This window comes from Lactuca serriola, chromosome 1, assembly GCF_051521515.1.
Source record: "Lactuca serriola cultivar US96UC23 chromosome 1, Lser_US96UC23_V15, whole genome shotgun sequence".
NCBI classification, from domain to species: domain Eukaryota; kingdom Viridiplantae; phylum Streptophyta; class Magnoliopsida; order Asterales; family Asteraceae; genus Lactuca; species Lactuca serriola.
This window is the reverse complement of record NC_136408.1, coordinates 122,455,628-122,479,023: the sequence shown is the minus strand read 5'-3', so window position 1 is coordinate 122,479,023 and position 23,396 is coordinate 122,455,628.

Sequence of the window (23,396 nt, the reverse complement as noted above, 5' to 3'; positions counted from 1 at the left end):
TCCTATATTTTCTACTAGTATAAAAAGTATTCTTATACCAAGACTCGACTATTTTGTATGTTTGTTTCTCTTCTAAAAGTGAATGCTTTTCCCAAATATGACTATCATTACCAAAATATAGTTTTATATTACCCTTTATGTGAGAATATAACAATTTGAATACAATGGGAAAATGTATGTGTACTGTAGTATTATTTGTATTAACTACTGAAGTAATAACTACCTTAAAACCAATGGTTTAATTAAGGCAAAACGTGATAAGATTGTTACAATACTAAACTGACTATAACACGACGATGAAAGACGTCGGAAGAAATGACATTTGGCACCCGTATACTTGCAAATCCCACCGTAGCGAACAGCAAGGGTGTAGGATAGTCAATCCAGTATAGATCTATACGCAAACTCACGATCTCCCTCCAGGAGATTTTGGTTACGAAACGGGACACAACGAAATGTTCGTTGTGTCATGAAGTAGTATTTCACGTTATGTTATTTCTGAAACTTGTTATAGTAATAGTATTCTATGTATAGTATTATCTGTATAGTATTCTCTGTATAGTATGCTATGTATAGTATTCTCTGTATAGTATTCTCTGTTATAGTATTCTCTATTATAGTATTCTCTGTAATAGTATTCTCTTGTTATAGTATTTGAATATGCTAGTGTTCTCCTAAACTATACCTATTATAGTTTACTAGTGATTTCTGTAATTGAATAAATTACTGAATGTATACCTTTGCTACCCAAAGGTACTAAACAGACTGATAGTACTTTTATATCTACATATGTATACATAATATATATCTAATATTTATATGACCTTCGGGCAAATAACCGATACCCTAAGCCCACATCCAAACAAGGAAAAGGAAATAAAGCGAGTTAGCAGTCCTAAGTCCTTTAAACATTATTTGTATAACCATACATATATAGACATGCTTTTGACAGCATATAAGTTTAAAAGAGATTTTGTAGTACATTTAAAGAGTTTTGAACAATAAATAATAATCACTTGATGTCAGTTTATAGAATGATTTAAAAGGAGTTTGTTTGATAACACGGTTTTAAGTATATGAAATCCTTTGTTTGAAACACAGTTATAAATCACATGTGATTGATTATATAACTAGCATGTTTTCTACTTGTATCCCCCCCCCCCGCCCCATAAAAGCATTTAAAAAATAAGTTAAGGGGTATGAAATCACGTGTAGTGGGTAACTCGGATGTAGGATCGATAAAGGATGCTAAGTGTCAAGTGAAGACTTGAACACAATGGATCCTAAATAGTATATAATGACACACACACACACACACACACACACACACATATATATATATATATATATATATATATATATATATATATATATATATATATATATATATCTAATTAGTGTTTATAACATCTAATCATGAAATGAAACATCCGTAGGGACTAGGTAACACTTGTATTGAAGTGTTAAACCACATAGGATTGCATATAAGGGAAGTATGGCCTCACATAGGAGTTTACGACCAACATGTATGTCACACATGAGTTTACGGCAATAAAATCATGGTAATTTGTACCAAATTGTGTGTTAAGGTATTATAAGTCATTAGAAGGTGTTCTAGGTTCAAGTCTAAGCCTTAGGAAGGAGTTGTAGCACAATTACACCACAAATTAAGGTTTACGGTCCAAGGAGATTGCCTTGGCCGTAAACACCTTTTGTTCTTGACTTTCTTGATCTTTTCTAGTTGTTTAACATGTGTTTCAAGTATATAAGAAGCTAAGGGTAGTGTACTTACTTATAAGAAGCTTGTAAGGGTGTTTAAGGTCCAAGAACACTATTGTGTGTTCTTGCTGTTCTTGGTGAAAGAAAGAACACTTGAAGATCTATCAATATGAAGAGATTTCATGGATGAAGTCATGTACAATCACTAGATAAAGAGATGTAACAACAAATCAAAGGAAAGAATTCTTACATTTTTGGAAAATCAAGATGAAGATCTTATGATACTTGAGAGAAAATTCGGGTTTCTAGTCTTGAAGTGGAAGAGAAATGAGGAAAATGATGTAAACTCATGTATTTAACATGAGTTCACAACCAAAGCATGAGTTTACAGCCCAAACATGAAGGTTTGGCCGTAAACTCCTCATAATGGGTTTAAATTTTTGATTAGGGAACAATGAACTCAAACAGATACTTCCTAACACCCGATTCTTGAATATAATAGGCTTAGAACACTCAAACAGACTTTAAACAGTGCTAAAAGATAGCAGAAACAAGTCTGAATTTGATTTAATTGGTTGAATATACAAGATAGAAATTTCAGGTTGTCACATCATCCCCCCGTTAGAGAGAATTTCATCCCAAAATTAGAGTTTAAGCAAATAAGTAGTTACAAATAACTAAGTAAAAATATGAGGATATGTCAGTTTCATCTGATCCTCGCGCTCCCAAGTGAATTCAGGTCCTCACTTGGCATTCCAACGAACCTTCACTATCGGGATACGGATTTGTTTCGTTTGTTTGGCCTCTCGGTCCATGATCTCTACAGGTTCTTCCATGATGTTGAGGCTCTCGTTTATCTCAATCTCGTCGAGTGGGATTACAAGAGTCTCATCGGACAGGCACTTTTTCAAGTTCGAGACGTGGAAAGTAAAATGTACGTTACTAATTTCACAAGGTAGATTGAGTTTGTAAGCTACAAGGCCGATTCTTGCAAGAATCTCGAAAGGCCCTATGTATCTTGGATTGAGCTTCCCATGCTTTCCGAAGCGTATCAAGCCCTTCCAGGGTGAGACTTTCAAAAGAACGTAGTCTCCCACCTGGAATTCCAACAGTTTCCTTCGTTTGTCTGCGTAGCTTTTCTTTCGGTCTCTAAAGGCTTTCAATCGTTCTCGATCTTCTCTATCATTTCCAGAATGATCTCCGGACCGGTGAGAGTGATGTCAAGAACTCGTCCTTTAGCTAACTGTGTGTCACCCACCTCAGCCTAGCACATAGGGGATCTGTACTTCCGGCCATAGAGGGCTTTAAATGGAGCAGCCTTTATGATCGTGTGATAATTGTTGTTGTAGGAAAATTCTACAAGGGGTAAATGAGTATCCCATGCCTTCCCAAAGTCGATCACACAGGCTCGCAACATATCTTCTCAAGTTTGTGTCGTTCTCTGACTTTGCCCGTTGGTTTGCGGATGGTAGGCTGTACTCAAGTCCAGCCTAGTTCCTAGGGAACTTTGTAGCGACTTCCAGAACCTTGAAGTGAATCTGCTATCTCTATCGAAGATAATAGACATAGGAACACCATGCAGTTGTATGATCTCCCGTATGTATGTTCTTCTGAGTTTCTCCATCTTTTCAGTCTCTTTGATTAGTAGGAAATACGCGGATTTGGTCAATCTATCGACGATGAAGCAAATGGTATCAAGTCCACCTGTTGTCTTGGGCAACTTGGTTATGAAGTCCATAGTAATCCGCTCCCATTTCCACTCCGTTATCTCCGGTTTTTGTAGTAATCCTGAGGGTTTTTGGTACTCGACCTTAACCTTTGTGCAAGTAAGACATTTACTCACGAAGGTAGCAATATATGCTTTCATGTTAGGCCACCAGTATAGTTTCTTAAGATCCAGATACATCTTATCTGAACCTGGGTGGACAGAATATCTAGTGTTGTGTGCTTCGGTAATTACCAAGCCTCTGAAGCCACCGTGTTTCGGTGTCTAGATACGATCCATGAGATATAAAGCTCCGCCACCCTTGACTTCCAAGTTCTTATCCATCCCTCTTAAGGATTCACCTGCCACGTTTTCGGGTTTCAAGGCTTCGAGTTGAGCCTCTTTGATTTTAGTGGACAGGTGCGAACGGATATTCATGGTCAATGATTTGACTCTTCGACCAGAATAGTCTTTCTGACTTAGGGCGTCAGCTACTACATTGGCCTTGCCAGGATGATAACGAATTTCACATTTGTAGTCATTGAGTAGCTCGACCCACCATTGTTGTCTCATTTTGAGCTCCTTCTGATTGAATATGTGTTGAAGGCTCTTGTGGTCTGTGAAGATAGTACTCTTTGTACCATACAAGTAGTGTCTCCAGATCTTCAGAGCAAATAGCACTGGTCCTAACTCAAGATCGTGTGTTGTATAGTTGACTTCATGTGTCTTAAGCTGACGGTAGGCATAGGCAATGACCTTTCCTCTTTGCATAAGAATACAACCAAACCCTTGGTTGGATGCATCGCAATACACAATGAAATCTTCTATCCCTTCTGGGAGAGATAATATTGGTGCGGTGCACGAGGCTTGTTTTAGTGTTTGGAACGCCTTCTCTAGTTTCTCTTCCCAGTCAAAGGCCACGAATTACTGGGTCAATGAAGTAAGAGGTTTCGCGATACTAGAGAAGTTTTGTATGAACCTGCGATAGTAGCCAACGAGACCTAGAAATTGACAAATTTTTGTAGGTGTCTTCAGTGCTAATCAGTTCTCAATGACCTTGATTTTGGAAGGGTCTATGTGAATTCACTTTTCGCTAACAACTTGGCCTAAGAATTCGACCCTACGGATCCAAAATTCGCACTCAGAGAACTTCGCATAGAGCTTCTCCGATCGTAGTGTTTCTAAGACTCTTCGTAGGTGTTGACTATGCTCCTCCTTACTTCTAGAGTAGATAACTATGTCATCAATGAAGACAATGACAAACTGATCCAAGTAAGGATGGCACACGCTATTCATTAGATCCATGAATACAATTGGTGCGGTTGTTAATCCGAACGACATCACTACAAACTCGTAGTGTCCATAATGAGTTCAGAAGGCTGTCTTGGGGACATCCCCTTCTAACACTCGTAACTGGTGATATCCGGATCTTAGATCTATCTTCGAGAAGTAGTTCGCTCCTTGAAGTTGATCAAATAATTCGTCAATGCAGGGTAAAGGATAGTGATTCTTGATGATAAGTTTTTTCAGCTCTCTATAGTCGATGCACATACGAAACGATCCGTCTTTCTTCTTTATGAACAAGATCGATGCTCCCCATGGTGAGAATCTTGGCCTAATGAATCCCTTCGTGAGAAGTTCATTAAGCTGACTGCAAAGTTCCTGCATCTCTGCTGGTGCCAGACCATAAGGAGATTTGGCTACTTGGGTAGCTCCTGGCACTAAGTCGATTCTAAACTCGACTTGGCGTTACAGTGGTAATCCTGGTAGTTCTTCTAGAAAGATGTCGGGAAAGTCGCGTACTTCTGGAATGTTCTAAATGTCTTTCACATCTTGACTCGCATCGACGATGTGTGCAAGGAATGCATGATATTCCTTTCGTAAGCACTTTTGAGCTTGAATACACAAAATGATACAAAGGTTCGTATTTGATTTGTCGCTGTAGATAACTAGAGTTTCGTTGTTAGGGAGGTTAATACGAAATGCTTTTTCAAAGCACATGATGTCGGCGGGAAGAAGACTTAACTAATCCATGCCGATTATGACGTCGAAACTTTTAATTGAGACCAACATGAGGTCGATTTGGAAAGAATGACCATCTAGAGTTAAAGTACAACCTATGTGTATGCAGTTAGTGCTTTCCGTTTTCCCGTTTGCCATTTCTACAGTCCATGATTCCTCTAGTGCATGTGTTTTTTGTATAAGTAAGGGAGAAAAATTTTGGTTTACGAAACTCCTCTCCGCACCACTATCAATTAGTATGCAAGCATAAGAATTATCGAGGAGAAACGTACCAGTAACCACTGTAGGATCAGCTATGGCTTCCTCGTGGTCTATCGCCAGAATTTTTCCCACTCTGCCAACATTTCCATCCTTCGGGCAGTCTCTCTTGAAATGACCAACCTTACCACAACCGTAGCAAGCCTGGCTCACAACACTATCGGGGACTTGGTTAATTGGCTTTGACGAAGCCTTGCAGAATCATGCAGTGTGCCCTTTCCTGTTGCAGTTAGCACACTGCATTTCCCGACAGGCACCATTATGATGGAAAGTGCATTTATTGCACTTGGGCAAATTCCCAGTATACGTCTTCCTCGGCGCAGTAGCAGTAGGTGCAATCGCGGCATGAACAGCCACAACATGCTGCTTCTTGGCATAGTTCTATGTTGATTTTCCCTTCTTGTTATCCCAGAGCTTTCGCTTGTTGTCAGCGGCTTTGGAGGATTCTGAGATAGCCAGGGTTGTTGTCGTTGTCGGGGTAGGGACTCCATGATCTATGAGTCGCTGTGCCAATCGCTTGGCACTGTCGAAACTAGTGGGGTTTAAAGCTAAGACATTCCCCTGAGATGGAGGTGCTAGCCCCCAAATGTACCTCTCAATCTTCTTTCCCTCAGTGGGAACCATATTGGGATATAGGGCCACCAGATCCCTAAATCTGGCAGTGTAAGCCACTATGTTGGAGCCCTTCATGGTCACGCCCCAGAGTTCTTGTTCCAGTTTTTGAACCTCGCCCCTCGGGCAGTATTCTTCAATCATCATCCCTTTAAGAGCTTCCCAGCCCATAGCATTAGCCACTATAAGAGTTAGTGACTTGACATGGTTATTCCACCACGTCAGGGCTCTATCACTGAAGGTGCATGCAGAAAATTTGACTTTGCTTCCTTCAATACAGGAACAGATCTCGAAGATCGATTCCGTTTTCTCGAACCATTGCGACAGAGCAATGATTCCACGGATTCCATTGAAGGTTCGGGGTTTAAAATTGGTGAAGTCTTTATAAGAGCACTCTTGCGAGCGCACGATGACGTCACCTTGTGTGGAATGAACGACTGTTCCACCTCCGCTAATGTCACACCCTAAAACCGAGAACGGCGGAAACGTTCTGGGGCGGAGGACGTCATGTATAATATCAACAAGAATGTAAAGTAGTAAACAAGCAACAACATCATCCATTGCATTAATAAAATAATTATTATACAATTGTATTCTGTCAAATTTTGATAAACACTAAAGCCTAAATCAAAATGAAAGATAAGTCTTGAACAAGCTCCATCTTCCTTTCTCCTTGCATCGGTACCTGTCTATGATGACCTGAGCATACAAGTAATTTTGAAAGCGAGTATCAGCTTTTAAGCTGGTGAGATCATAAGTATTTAGTGTCTTAATTTGTATATAAGAATTTATAAGTCTATGCATTGTATGAATTTTGAAAGTGTATATAAATTGTAAGTGTTTGAAAAAGTTTGAATCTCTCAGAAAAACCTATATTTTCTATTAAAGTAGCCTTCTACCAAGGCTTAACTGTTTTGTATGCTCGTTTGATGTAAAAGTGTATAATTTCCCAAGTGTAACTATCTTTTAACAAAATATAGTTTGTACATTAAAGTTTAAGTGAGGTTATCACTAAAAATATAATGGGTAAATCATTGTAGTACTGTAGTTTTGTATTATAGGAACTATTGTTGTACTAACTACCTTAAACCGGATTTATATTAAGGTATAATGTGATAATTGCACCATACTATCGACTGATAACAACGACATAAAGAACGGTCGTAATAACGGAATGACGTTTGGCACCCGCAGACCTGTAGGTCCGGCTGTAGCTAGCAGCAAGGTGTAGGATTGTCAATCCAGTATAGATCTATACGCAAACTCAACGCTCTCCCTCCAAGAGAATTCTGGCTACAACTCGGGCCATGACATTTAAGGCATGCTCCGATACAGTGGATCACAATTGTTGACGTATTAATGTAAGGGTAATGTTTCTCGTTCTAGTATAGTTGTATATGTTCTCTTCCTAGTATAGTTGTATATGTAATGTACAGTAATGTTCTAGAAAGTATTGACTCATGAATGAACTGACTCATTGTATGATATCGCGTTCTAGTAACGGTTCTAGTATCTTCCTAAACTACCCATATGGTAGTTTACTAGCAGTCTAACGAGTACGTATGGTCATGGATGTATACCCTTACTAACTAAGGGCATGGGATGAACTGGAAAGACCTTTTATGACTATATATGTACACATGATATATAACTAATATTTAAACGACTTTCGGACGAATACCCAATATCCCACTAGACCACATCTCAAGGCGCGAAAAGGAAATAAGGTGGATAGCCTTCCTAAGTCTTTTAAACATTTCTTATATAACTATACATATAGAGGCACGCAATTTATAATATAAAACCATAAATAAATTTTGTAAGACATTTGAAACATAAATGTTATTTTAAGAAAAGATCGACTTGATGTTGATCTATAAAACAATTTGAAGGCATAAGTATGATAAAACAGTTTTGAGTATAAGGAAACATTTGATTGAAACACAGTTGTAAATAAGTTTGAAAGGTAATGTACCGAGTAAGATGTATAGTGTAATAAGTAGTTTCAAATATATAAAATGTTTATAAAAATCATTTGAAGGAAACTATTTGGTAAGATGGCTAATGAGTAGCCAAATCTTTTGAATGTTGTATATTAATCACATGTGATTGATGTAATAACTCGCGTAATTCTACTTATTAATCGCATGCGATTGATATAATACTAGCATGATTCTACTTGTATTCCCCCCATAAAACATTTAAAAGTAGTTTAAAACATTTGTTAAGGGGTATGAACTCACTTGGAAGTTTGAAGATAGCGAGATGGAAAACCGGGCAGAGTTTCATCTCGGGAAACGGATTTTTCTCGGGATTCTCGGGAATCTCGGGAGTAAAATCGACCCTCGGGACTTGAGCAAAAAGACCAGAGCTTCGGATTTGAATGGGCACGAAAAACGAGGCAAGATCGTTAGAGAAAAGAGAGAAATGAGCAAGTTTTTCGGAAAGCCTCGCATCCCTTTTATAGGGGTCCTGAACCGCCTCGGTACGCTGGGCGTACGAGGGTACGCAACGCGTACTAGACGTCATCGCTTACGTACTTCGGATGGGGCGGGTCGGATGGGACGGCGGGTCGGATGGGTCGGATAGCTTCGCATAGGGGCGACGTGGACGATCCGAGGCCTTTGATCTGAGTACGTGGGGCGTACGAAGGTACGCAGGGCGTACTTCGGTCCTATCCGATGACTCCCCTTCGGATAATACCGGGAGTTTATAATTAAATTTATATTTATTTTAAATAAAGTTCTAAAATTCATATCTCCCTCATACGAACTCCGTTTTTGACGTTCTTTATATCCACGCGAAGGTGAGACTAAGATCTACAACTTTCGTTTAGATTCCGTTGGCAAATTATGAAATTATTTTTATTATCCATTTATTAAAATGACGAGATTAAGGAATTTCTTCAAAAATTCATAACTTCTTTATCCGACGTCCGTTTTTACCAGAATTTTTACCGCTGAAATACCATTGACGAGACCTTCGATTCTCGTTTAGGTCATTCCGGCCAAAAGTCGCTCGATCTCCGATTCGAGCTTTTAGCTGTCTATTGCTAAGCTGAACTTGGAAAAATCATAACTTTCTCATACGAAGTCAGATTTGGACGTTCTTTTTATGTACGCTCACGGTTTGAGGTTATCTATAACTTCCATTTAGATACTTAAGGCTAAAAACTATTGTATTGAAACTTCGTATTTTACGTCTATCAGTATTGTCGGTTTTGCCGAGAATCTTCGGTTGGTCATAACTTCTTCGTTATAACTCGGATTTTTGGGTTCTTTATATGCATGAAAACCTTGATACGATTCCTACTACTTTATATAACCCAATTAAGATTTTAGGAAAGCTATATTTTGACCTAAATTTGATTGGTTTTACATTACATTGTCTCGAAATATCGGGTTGTCACAGCTAATACCCTGGCTATTGTGGTATTGTGTCATGGCTGTTGTAACAGCGGCAGCGACCACAGCATTCAGATCTGTTGTGTCAAATTGTAGAGGAGGTGGTGGAGTTGTAGTTATCGGAGGGTCATGCCTTGTTAACATACGAGGAGGAATCCTTCAACTAAAAGTTAAAAAGATGAGCACAAAGATAAGAATTCAATAATGAAATTAATGAATGAGTCTCATGAACTAAATCGCCATAGTTAAACAACTAGATAAGACTGTATGTTTGAAATAGAGACACAATAGAAGAGTAAGGAAGACATAAGAATAAAGACTTTCAACAGATTAGATAACTGTCAATATTACTGGTATTATTGATGTAACAAGTTCAAGAAAAATGACCTAACAGTAGGTCTTACATCAAATTATAATGGAAAATGTTGACAACTTAGAAGTCTAGTTAAAGTACTTGGAAGATAGGAATATTTTACAAAACAGTGCTACTTAGAGCATAGATAAGAAAGGCTATTCCTTAACCCAAAAGAAAAGATGAGTCACACATCTTCTACTAGCGACGGGTACTCCTCGGCCGAAACCTTAGATCTACCAGTTGAAGAACTATGTCCTGAAGATGTCGCTCATGAGCTCTCTGACGCACACGAAATTTTAAGACTTCAACTCGGGAAGCAGCTAGTTCCTGCTGCAGAGTCTCATTGACTCTCCTAGTCCTTTCCATAGCTTCTTCAAGATGGATAATACGGACCGTGTTAACGCCCAAATTGGCATCAATTTCCATGACTCGGTCGATAGCTGCCCGACCTTGCTCACCTTTCCGAGAAATCCTACGAACCATGATGGGCAAGACTCGGTCAGCTGAGCCACCCTCTCTAACATTGTAGAAACTTCGATCTCCATTGAATGGTAAAGGTTGACCCTGTTCATCACTCCAACGATTCAAGTTTGTCACCCACAAGGGTGTTGGGCCTTGAAATGTTGGTCGGGGGTTGAGATTTGGGATTGGAGCCTCTTGAGGTAGGTTGTTGACTTTAGGTTTGGAGTCAGAACCATCAGAAAATCCTTTAGCGTGGTGATCATCCAAAGGGATTAGATGATCATCTTCTGGATCTTCTTCAAGCCATCCAGCATTGCCTTCGTTTGGGAAGTACGGGTCGTCATGAGGATGGAATCCAGCCATGATATCCACGCGAGAAAAGGGGTATAAGAATCCAATAAAAATACACGTACTACTTAAGATAATTATAAGGTGATCCTTACCAGTTACTTCAATACTTGAATAGTGCATACCAGTTATATGAAATCAAAACAGGATAGACCTTCGAATAAGTAACCCTAACTCCAAATCCACAACCAAACAAGGAACAACAAGTAAAGCAAAGACCACAAATTCTAAGTCTATAACACCTTAATCTCATATAACCTTAGTGTATCCACTTAGCAACTATTAACCTACTAGTAAAGACCTTTTTAGTTCTCAGATAAGTAATTATAGTAACACAAAATACTCCTATAGTAATTTAGTTTCATGTTTTGTTCTAATGTTCTCATTGTAGTAGTGTTGGTAAGTTTATAGACTTGTTGCAACCTCACAACCATCCTTAGGCATATGCTAATCACTACTCGGATCAACATAGTTGATCAGACTATGTCATTCCCAGAACTGACCATACATCCCCAAGCCTATTTTTGATATTCAACAAACGTAATACTTTTTGTTTTGGTCTAGTGACACTGATTTTAGTATGAATGCAAGTATGCATACTTAGTTAAATATTTTATTATTTAAAAGTAAAAACTCTTGGTCAGAGTATTTTAATCCGGTTGTGTTTATAGTTTGTATATCTTTTATGGGTTGATCTACTCAATTCACTATAAACAATGCTCTGATACTAATCTGCCACACCCCAAAACCGAACCGGCGGAAACATTCGGGGGCGCAGGACGTCATGTATAGTATCACAAGAATGCAAAGTAATAAATAAGCAACAACATCATCCATTGCGTTAATAGTATAATTTCATACAAGTGTGTTCTTTAATAGTAATAAGACACCAAAAATGAATAATCAAAATAAAAGATGAGTCTTGATTGTGCTCCGTCTTCTCAAAACCTATCATCGCTACCTGTCTACTAAGGACCTGAGAATACAAGTTATTTTGAAAGAGAGGATCATCATTTAAGCTGGTGAGTTCATAAGTATTTAGTATCAGTGTTTGTATAAGTTCAATGAAAATGTTTGTAAATGTATAATTTAAATGTTTGTATATGTTTGAAAACTCCTAGAAAACCCTATATTTTCTACTAGTTTAAAAAGTAGTCTTCTACCAAGACCAGACTGTTTTGTATGTTTGATTCTCTTGTAAAAGTGAATGCTTTTCCCAAATATGACTATCATTACAAAAATATAGTTTTATATTACCCTTTATGTGAGAATATCACAATTTGAATATAACGGGAAAATGTATGTGTACTGTACTATTATTTGTATTAACTACTGAAGTAATAACTACCTTAAAACCAATGGTTTATTTAAGGCAAAACGTGATAAGATTGTTACCAAACTAAACTGACTATAACACAACGATGAAAGACGTCGGAAGAAATGACATTTGGCACCAGTAGACTTGCAAATCCCACTGTAGCGAACACCAAGGGTGTAGGATAGTCAATCCAGTATAGATCTATACGTAAACTCACGCTCTCCCTCGAGGAGATTCTGGTTACAAAACGTGACACAATGGAATGGTCGATGTGTCATGAAGTAGTATCTCACATTATGTTATTTCTGAGCCTTGTTATAGTATACTTGTTATTGTAATAGTATTCTATGTATAGTATTATCTGTATAATATTCTCTGTATAGTATGCTCCGTATAGTATTCTTTGTTATAGTATTCTCTGTTATAGTATTCTCTTGTTATAGTATTTGTATATGATATTGTTCTCCTAAACTATACCTATTATAGTTTACTAGTGATTTATGTAATTGAATAAATGACTGAATGTATACCTTTGCTACCCAAAGGTACTGAACTGATTGATTGTACTTTTATATCTACATACGTATACATAATATATATCTAATATTTAGATGACCTTCGGACAAATAACCGATACCCTAAGCCCACATCCAAACAAGGAAAAGGAAATAAAGCGAGTTAGCAGTCCTAAGTCCTTTAAACATTATGTAACAACGCAAATTTTCAAACAAATTTTTCATTTTAAAAATAAAGTATTTTCATTCAAATCAAGGCATAAATAATTTAAGTGTCATGTCAAATACAAATTATCTAAATCCCAAGATCATAAAACATCCTTCAGTGTGTACCGATCACGTCGGCGCCTTCCCACAGTCCTCGCTAGTACCTGAAACACATACATAACAAATGTAAGCAATAATGCTTAGTGAGTTCCCCAATATACAACTTACGCACATTCGCCTTTCCAGGCCCGGACCTTCCGGTCCACAACACAACGCCTTCCGGCCCATACCATAATCGCCTTCCGGCCCATCACAAATTGCCCTCCGGCCCACATAACATTCATAGCACATATAATAATAACTTACCACATATAGCATACATATCACATATCATATCTGACCTTCCGGTCACACACAGTCAAACCCTTCCGGGTACAGTATAGTGAGAAGACTCACCTCGTGAATGCTGAAAGCTAGCAAATCCTGAAATCACTCGTGCACAATCCGACGAGCTATAACCTCCCTATAACATCACATATCTCTCATTAACACTTATATCTTCTAAGTGTGACTATCCCTAAGAAGTCAGACTTAGGTCAACTCTGGTCAACGGTTAACGGTCAACGGTCAACGGTCAACTCGACCGGACTCGGCGAGTCTAGACGCCACAAAACCCTTACAGCCTTGCTGTAGACACTGCCTCGCCCTAGCGGCCGAACAAAAAGTTGATCCTGAACGGGTACCCTCGCCGTACACCGAAAGGACTCCCCCACTATGGTCTCGTATAGTCACCAGCTGACGCTCACAGTCGATGACAGCGCCGAATCGGCTCAACCAGTCCATGCCCACGATGACACAGACATCACCCATCGCAATAGGAATCAGGTCAATCGGGAACTCAACCCCGAAAATCTCTAGTACGCACCCCCGAAGAACCTCCGTGGCACAAATCACTTTCTCGTCAGCTATAGAAACTCTCAAAGGTCGACTCAACAACTCACGACTAACGCTGATATGCTGACTAAAGGCTAAAGATACAAAGGACCTACTCGCACCCGAGTCAAATAACACTAGAGCAGGCACAGAGTTCACAAGGAAAGTACCTACGCATATAATAACATAAGCATAACATCTCAACTTTAAAATAAATACATGAATTACAACATACCTGCCACAACATCGGGCGCAGCGCGGACCTCCTCTGCAGTCAGCTGAAAGGCTCTCCCCCGAGCCCTCGGGGCCTCGACCTTCACCGGTCGAGTCTCAGTAGTCCTGGCAGTAGGTGCAGATCCCTGACGAAGCTGAGGGCACTCGGCCTTCCGATGGCCGGTCTGGTTGCAATGAAAGCAAACCATAAACCCCTTGGGACACTCCCTAGCAATGTGCCCCTCCTTGCCGCACTTGTAGCAAGCACCAGCTCGACACGCCCCATCGTGACCCTTGCCGCACTTTCTGCAAGTGCGGCCTTTCGGACCTCCCGTCCTCGAATCGGAGGACTTGGTCCGCTTGGCTGCCGGCTGAGACTGAGCCGGCTGCCGGTCCACCTGTTGAGACTCGGCCTCCTCCCTGGCCTGGGTCTCCAACTCGATCTCATGCATCCTGGCATTCGCCTGAAGCTCAGTAAAAGTATGATAGGTGGAGTTCGACACAAACTCCCAGATATCCCTCCTCAAAACACCTAAGTACCGGCTCATCTGAGCCTGCTCTGTGGACACCAGCTCGGGGCAGAACATCGCCCTCTCAGGAAACTTCCACATGATCGCCGCAACCGAATCAGTACCCTGCTTGAGGGTTAAGAACTCCTGAACCAATCGTTCCCTCTCCACCGGGGGAACGTACTTGTCCCTGAACATAGCAGTAAACCCCTCCCATGTCACTCCTGTAATCTCTGCCAGAGTGAAGTTCGCCGTCACGAACTTCCACCAATCCTTCGCTCCCAGACGGAGCTGGTTCAAAGCGAACCGTACCCTCAGGTGCTCCGGGCATGAACAGGTGTAGAAGCACCCCTCTATATCCGCGATCCACCTCATCGCAGCAATCGGATCCTGCGTCCCGTCGAACTCAGGTGGCTTCGTGTTGCTGAACTCTCGGAACAGCAACGAGTCACCCCCCTGTGGCCTGGCAGCGGCCACAGCTGCGGTAGCTGCAGCGGCTGCAGCTTCAGTCAATGCGGCGTACCGCTCCTCAAACGTCTCCATCAGGGTGGTCTTAATAGACCCAAACATCTCCGGGATCTCAGCCCGGATCGCCGCAGCTACCTCCTCGTGAATCATCTGACGAATCTCCTCGTCACTCACACCGCTCGAACTCGCTCCGTGGCGTGGTCTAACCATGATGTCTCTGAAATACAACATAAAACTATCAGAGACTCCATCGAGTATAATCGCACTCGATAACGCAACCCTACTCAGTCTCCGATATCCAGGGATTCTTACTTGGGTCTCCCACTGATCCGGTGTCTTCGATAGTACGGGCCCAATACTACCGACCACACCGCATCAGCGTTCATCCCAAATCTTCCTCCCCAAACCCCGGATAGTGAGTACTCTACTTCTGTTATGCACTATCTAACCGCACACTAGCAAAACATCTCATATCGGCAAACTTCCCTAGACTAAGGCATCACAAATCAGGCCACTCTAGTCCTATCATGAATACCTAGTCTTCTAGCATGCATAACAATTCATATCATATAATATTGTAAGGCATTTTGGGGATCTTTACCGTTCGGGCGCTGACTGATCGTACACACCGCTTCTTTCTTGCTTACCACAAAACCATTTGCAAGAGTTTATGCCTTTATTTAAAAAGTTTTTCTCAAATCCTCGGTTTGAGTTCAGTTACTCCCGAAGGTGCACCCGAATCCCTCAAACCAAGGCTCTGATACCAATTGTAACAACACAAATTTTCAAACAAATTTTTCATTTTAAAAATAAAGTATTTTCATTCAAATCAAGGCATAAATAATTTAAGTGTCATGTCAAATACAAATTATCTAAATCCCAAGATCATAAAACATCCTTTAGTGTGTACCGATCACGCCGGCGCCTTCCCACGGTCCTCGCTAGTACCTGAAACACATACATAACAACTGTAAGCAATAATGCTTAGTGAGTTCCCCAATATACAACTTACGCACATTCGCCTTTCCAGGCCCTGACCTTCCGGTCCACAACACAACGCCTTCCGGCCCATAACATAATCGCCTTCCGGCCCATCACATATTGCCTTCCGGCCCACATAACATTCATAGCACATATAATAATAACTTACCACATATAGCATACATATCACATATCATAAATGACCTTCCGGTCACACACAGTCAAACCCTTCCGGGTACAGTATAGTGAGAAGACTCACCTCGTGAATGCTGAAAGCTAGCAAATCCTGAAATCACTCGTGCACAATCCGACGAGCTACAACCTCCCTATAACATCACATATCTCTCATTAACACTTATATCTTCTAAGTGTGACTATCCCTAAGAAGTCAGACTTAGGTCAACTCTGGTCAACGGTCAACGGTCAACGGTCAACGGTCAACTCGACCGGACTCGGCAAGTGCCATGGCGACTCGGCGAGTCTAGACGTCCTCCAATTTTCTGAGATTCTCTTTATACTCGTCGAGTATCCTCCTAGACCCGACGAGTTACTCCTGGAAGAATCGCGGGGCCACCCCGACTCAACTCGCCGAGTCTGAAGAACAACTCGACGAGTCCCAGGTAATCTTCAAGCTACTCGTCGAGTTTGTTCATCGAACTCGGCGAGTCCATGCCATGCAACCGCTCAAACTGCATCCTAAGGTCAGAACTGCTCCGACCATTCTTAGGTCTGGCCTTCCTAGGCTGATCCATCACGTAAAGTCCTCATTTCAGTGCTCATGATACACCCTATGATCCATAATTTACATTTTGACTTAAGGCATAAGGATTCCAATCCAAAACCTTCATCAATTCCCAAAATGCATAGACATGGGACATTCTGGACCTCGAAAGGTCCTAATACAGGGTTACAATCGTTTAGGGGACTAGGGTAACATTCAATCTATTCACAAAAGGGTTCCATAAACCCTAATTCCATAATCACATCAACATAGCAGAGTATACTCGAATTCTTACCTGGATGATGTATTCTCTGTGTCCCCAATCCTCAGAATGCGACTCCCTTGCTGTTCCTTTAGCCAATCCCTTCTCTTCCTTGCACAACCACTCTTCTATAATCAACAATGGCCTATAATCCTTGCTCCAGATGCACACAATCGATTTAGGGTTCTTCTCAGAAGGCTAAAATGAACAATGACGGCCAATGAGTCCTTTTTATACGTCCCAAACCTGAACGGTTAGGGTTTTCGCTAAACAGCGTAGACTCGCCGAGTCCATATCTGGACTCCTCGAGTCCAGTCGCGAACCCGCGACCAAGTCTGCGATCCTACTCGGCGAGTTTAGGCTCCAACTCGCCGAGTCCCCTCTTAAATCACCCCCAAAAACATAATTTAACAATACCTGGGATTCCGGGCTGTTACAACTCTCCCCCACTAGGATTAGACTTCGCCCTCGAAGTCTCACTCTGAAAATAGCTCCGGATGCTGCTCCCGCATCTCACGTTCCGGCTCCCAAGTCATTTCCGATCCCTTCCGGTGTTGCCACTGGACCAACACCAGAGGTACCTCCTTGTTCCTCAGAACCTTGATCTTCCGATCCCTGATGGCCACTGGTCTCTCAGCATAATTCAGGCTCGCATCCACCTGAATATCCTCCAATGGAACCACTGCCGACTCATCGGCTATGCACTTCCTCAATTGCGACACATGAAAAGTGTCGTGGATCTGACCCAACTCCGCTGGCAACTCCAACCGATAGGCTACCCGGCCTATCCTTGCAATCACACGAAATGGCCCAATATACCGGGGCCCCAACTTGCCCCTCTTCCTGAATCGAATCACCCCTTTCCAAGGAGAGACCTTCAGGAGAACGAAGTCGCCGACTTGAAACTCAAGCTCGGATCGGCGCCTGTCTGCATAACTCTTCTGTCGGCTCTGGGCAGTCAATAACCTCTGTCTAACTTGCTGAATCTGCTCTGTCGTCTGAAGCACGATCTCTGTGCTGCCCATTACTCTCTGTCCCACCTCTCCCCAGCAAATGGGGGTCCGACACCTCCTACCATACAACAGCTCAAAAGGTGGCATACCAATGCTCGAATGATGGCTGTTGTTGTAGGAAAACTCTGCCAATGGTAAATACGCATCCCAGCTACCCCCGAAGTCTAACACACACGCTCGAAGCATGTCCTCCAGCGTCTGAATCGTCCGCTCGCTCTGGCCGTCTGTCTGGGGATGATATGCGGTACTAAAATGCAATTTAGTACCCAGGTCCTCATGGAATTTCTTCCAGAACCTGGAAGTGAAGCGCACATCACGGTCTGAAACAATCGAGATCGGCACCCCATGCCGAGATACCACTTCTCTCAGATATATCTCCGCCAACTTCTCCGCTGGAGAACTCTCGCTGATGGCAAGGAAGTGTGCACTCTTCGTCAACCTATCCACAATCACCCAAATTGCATCGACTCCCCTGGCAGTCCTTGGCAATTTGGTGATGAAATCCATAGTGATCTGTTCCCACTTCCACTCGGGAATCTCCAATGGCTGCAACTTGCCATGCGGCCTCTGGTGCTCAGCCTTAACCCTACGACAGGTCAAGCACCTCTCAACGAACCATGCGACGTCCCTCTTCATACAGGGCCACCAATACTCTTTCCTCAAATCCAAATACATCTTCGTAGCACCGGGATGGATCGAGAATTTCGATCTATGAGCCTCTTCCATCAAAGTAATACGTGTACCGCCCACGAACGGTACCCAGATCCGACCCTGAAACGTCAGAAGCCCTCGTCCATCCTTAACGAACTCTGAAATTAACCCAACGACCCACTCTTTCTTCTGCATCTCTGGTCGCACAGCCTCGGCCTGTGCCCCACGAATAGCATCCAATACTGGAGTCATCACAGTCAATCTCAAACATACATCTCGCAATGGAGTGCTCTCCGCCCTGCGGCTCAATGCATCGGCTACCACATTAGCCTTGCCTGGGTGGTACAGGATCTCACAATCATAATCCTTGACCACATCCAACCACCTCCTCTGACGCATATTTAAGTTGGGCTGATCCATCAAATACTTCAAGCTCTTATGGTCTGTGTATATCGTACATCGAACCCCATACAGGTAGTGCCGCCAAATTTTGAGAGCGAACACTACTGCCCCCAACTCTAAATCATGCGTAGGATATCTCGCCTCATGAGGCTTCAACTGCCTAGACGCATAAGCTATCACATGACCCCTCTGCATCAACACTGCACCCAGTCCCGAAATCGATGCATCGCAATATACTACAAAATCTTCCATCCCTTCCAGGAGAGCTAATACCGGGGCTTCGCACAACCTCTGGCGAAGTGTCTCAAAGGAAGTCTGCTGCTCGGGTCCCCATGAGAATGCAACACCCTTCCGGGTCAATCTGGTGAGCGGCACTGCGATCTTGGAGAAATCCTTAATAAATCTCCGATAGTATCCTGCCAACCCAAGGAAACTCCTGATCTCAGAGGGTGACTTCGGCACCTCCCAACTCATCACCGCCTCAACCTTGGCCGGATCGACCAATATTCCTTCCGCAACCAGAAGTCACATTTGGAGAACTTTGCATAAAGCTTCTCCGACCTCAATACCTTGAGGACCTCCCTCAAATGTTCTTCATGCTGCTCTCTAGATCTCGAATACACTAGAATGTCGTCGATAAATACAATCACTGACCGATCCAACATCGGCCTGCATACCCTGTTCATGAGATCCATGAGCACAGTCGGGGCATTGGTGAGCCCGAAAGGCATCACCACAAACTCATAATGCCCATATCGCGTCCTAAACGCTGTCTTCTGGACGTCCTCATCCCGCACTCTCACCTGATGGTACCCTGACCTTAGATCGATCTTGGAAAACCAAGATGCTCCCTGCAACTGATCGAATAAATCATCGATCCTCGGTAACGGATAACGGTTCTTGACCGTCAACTTGTTCAACTCCCGGTAATCAATGCACATCCGGTGTGAACCATCCTTCTTCTTGACGAACAAAATAGGTGCTCCCCACGGCGAGCTGCTCGGCCGAATGAATCCCTTCCCCAGCAACTCCTGGAGCTGTGAGGACAACTCTTGCATCTCTGGAGGTGCAAGACGATAAGGCACCTTAGCAATAGGCGCGGCCCCCGGAACCAGATCGATACCAAACTCCACTTGCCTCACAGGAGGTACTCCCGGCAGCTCCTCGGGGAAAACATCTGGAAACTGACGCACCACTGGGACCCCCTCCACTGACCTCGGTCTCTCGGAAACCTCCCGCGTATCCATCACATACGCCACAAAACCCTTACAGCCTTGCTGTAGACACTGCCTCGCCCTAGCGGCCGAACAAAAAGTTGATCCTGAACGGGTACCCTCGCCGTACACCGAAAGGACTCCCCCACTATGGTCTCGTATAGTCACCAGCTGACGCTCACAGTCGATGACAGCGCCGAATCGGCTCAACCAGTCCATGCCCACGATGACACAGACATCACCCATCGCAATAGGAATCAGGTCAATCGGGAACTCAACCCCGAAAATCTCTAGTACGCACCCCCGAAGAACCTCCGTGGCACAAATCACTTTCTCGTCAGCTATAGAAACTCTCAAAGGTCGACTCAACAACTCACGACTAACGCTGATATGCTGACTAAAGGCTAAAGATACAAAGGACCTACTCGCACCCGAGTCAAATAACACTAGAGCAGGCACAGAGTTCACAAGGAAAGTACCTACGCATATAATAACATAAGCATAACATCTCAACTTTAAAATAAATACATGAATTACAACATACCTGCCACAACATCGGGCGCAGCGCGGACCTCCTCTGCAGTCAGCTGAAAGGCTCTCCCCCGAGCCCTCGGGGCCTCGACCTTCACCGGTCGAGTCTCAGTAGTCCTGGCAGTAGGTGCAGATCCCTGACGAAGCTGAGGGCACTCGGCCTTCCGATGGCCGGTCTGGTTGCAATGAAAGCAAACCATAAACCCCTTGGGACACTCCCTAGCAATGTGCCCCTCCTTGCCGCACTTGTAGCAAGCACCAGCTCGACACGCCCCATCGTGACCCTTGCCGCACTTTCTGCAAGTGCGGCCTTTCGGACCTCCCGTCCTCGAATCGGAGGACTTGGTCCGCTTGGCTGCCGGCTGAGACTGAGCCGGCTGCCGGTCCACCTGTTGAGACTCGGCCTCCTCCCTGGCCTGGGTCTCCAACTCGATCTCATGCATCCTGGCATTCGCCTGAAGCTCAGTAAAAGTATGATAGGTGGAGTTCGACACAAACTCCCAGATATCCCTCCTCAAAACACCTAAGTACCGGCTCATCTGAGCCTGCTCTGTGGACACCAGCTCGGGGCAGAACATCGCCCTCTCAGGAAACTTCCACATGATCGCCGCAACCGAATCAGTACCCTGCTTGAGGGTTAAGAACTCCTGAACCAATCGTTCCCTCTCCACCGGGGGAACGTACTTGTCCCTGAACATAGCAGTAAACCCCTCCCATGTCACTCCTGTAATCTCTGCCAGAGTGAAGTTCGCCGTCACGAACTTCCACCAATCCTTCGCTCCCAGACGGAGCTGGTTCAAAGCGAACCGTACCCTCAGGTGCTCCGGGCATGAACAGGTGTAGAAGCACCCCTCTATATCCGCGATCCACCTCATCGCAGCAATCGGATCCTGCGTCCCGTCGAACTCAGGTGGCTTCGTGTTGCTGAACTCTCGGAACAGCAACGAGTCACCCCCCTGTGGCCTGGCAGCGGCCACAGCTGCGGTAGCTGCAGCGGCTGCAGCTTCAGTCAATGCGGCGTACCGCTCCTCAAACGTCTCCATCAGGGTGGTCTTAATAGACCCAAACATCTCCGGGATCTCAGCCCGGATCGCCGCAGCTACCTCCTCGTGAATCATCTGACGAATCTCCTCGTCACTCACACCGCTCGAACTCGCTCCGTGGCGTGGTCTAACCATGATGTCTCTGAAATACAACATAAAACTATCAGAGACTCCATCGAGTATAATCGCACTCGATAACGCAACCCTACTCAGTCTCCGATATCCAGGGATTCTTACTTGGGTCTCCCACTGATCCGGTGTCTTCGATAGTACGGGCCCAATACTACCGACCACACCGCATCAGCGTTCATCCCAAATCTTCCTCCCCAAACCCCGGATAGTGAGTACTCTACTTCTGTTATGCACTATCTAACCGCACACTAGCAAAACATCTCATATCGGCAAACTTCCCTAGACTAAGGCATCACAAATCAGGCCACTCTAGTCCTATCATGAATACCTAGTCTTCTAGCATGCATAACAATTCATATCATATAATATTGTAAGGTATTTTGGGGATCTTTACCGTTCGGGCGCTGACTGATCGTACACACCGCTTCTTTCTTGCTTACCACAAAACCATTTGCAAGAGTTTATGCCTTTATTTAAAAAGTTTTTCTCAAATCCTCGGTTTGAGTTCAGTTACTCCCGAAGGTGCACCCGAATCCCTCAAACCAAGGCTCTGATACCAATTGTAACAACGCAAATTTTCAAACAAATTTTTCATTTTAAAAATAAAGTATTTTCATTCAAATCAAGGCATAAATAATTTAAGTGTCATGTCAAATACAAATTATCTAAATCCCAAGATCATAAAACATCCTTTAGTGTGTACCGATCACGCCGGCGCCTTCCCACGGTCCTCGCTAGTACCTGAAACACATACATAACAACTGTAAGCAATAATGCTTAGTGAGTTCCCCAATATACAACTTACGCACATTCGCCTTTCCAGGCCCTGACCTTCCGGTCCACAACACAACGCCTTCCGGCCCATAACATAATCGCCTTCCGGCCCATCACATATTGCCTTCCGGCCCACATAACATTCATAGCACATATAATAATAACTTACCACATATAGCATACATATCACATATCATATCTGACCTTCCGGTCACACACAGTCAAACCCTTCCGGGTACAGTATAGTGAGAAGACTCACCTCGTGAATGCTGAAAGCTAGCAAATCCTGAAATCACTCGTGCACAATCCGACGAGCTACAACCTCCCTATAACATCACATATCTCTCATTAACACTTATATCTTCTAAGTGTGACTATCCCTAAGAAGTCAGACTTAGGTCAACTCTGGTCAACGGTCAACGGTCAACGGTCAACTCGACCGGACTCGGCGAGTGCCATGGCGACTCGGCGAGTCTAGACGTCCTCCAATTCTCTGAGATTCTCTTTCTACTCGTCGAGTATCCTCCTAGACCCGACGAGTTACTCCTGGAAGAATCACGGGGCCACCCCGACTCAACTCGCCGAGTCTGAAGAACAACTCGACGAGTCCCAGTTAATCTTCAA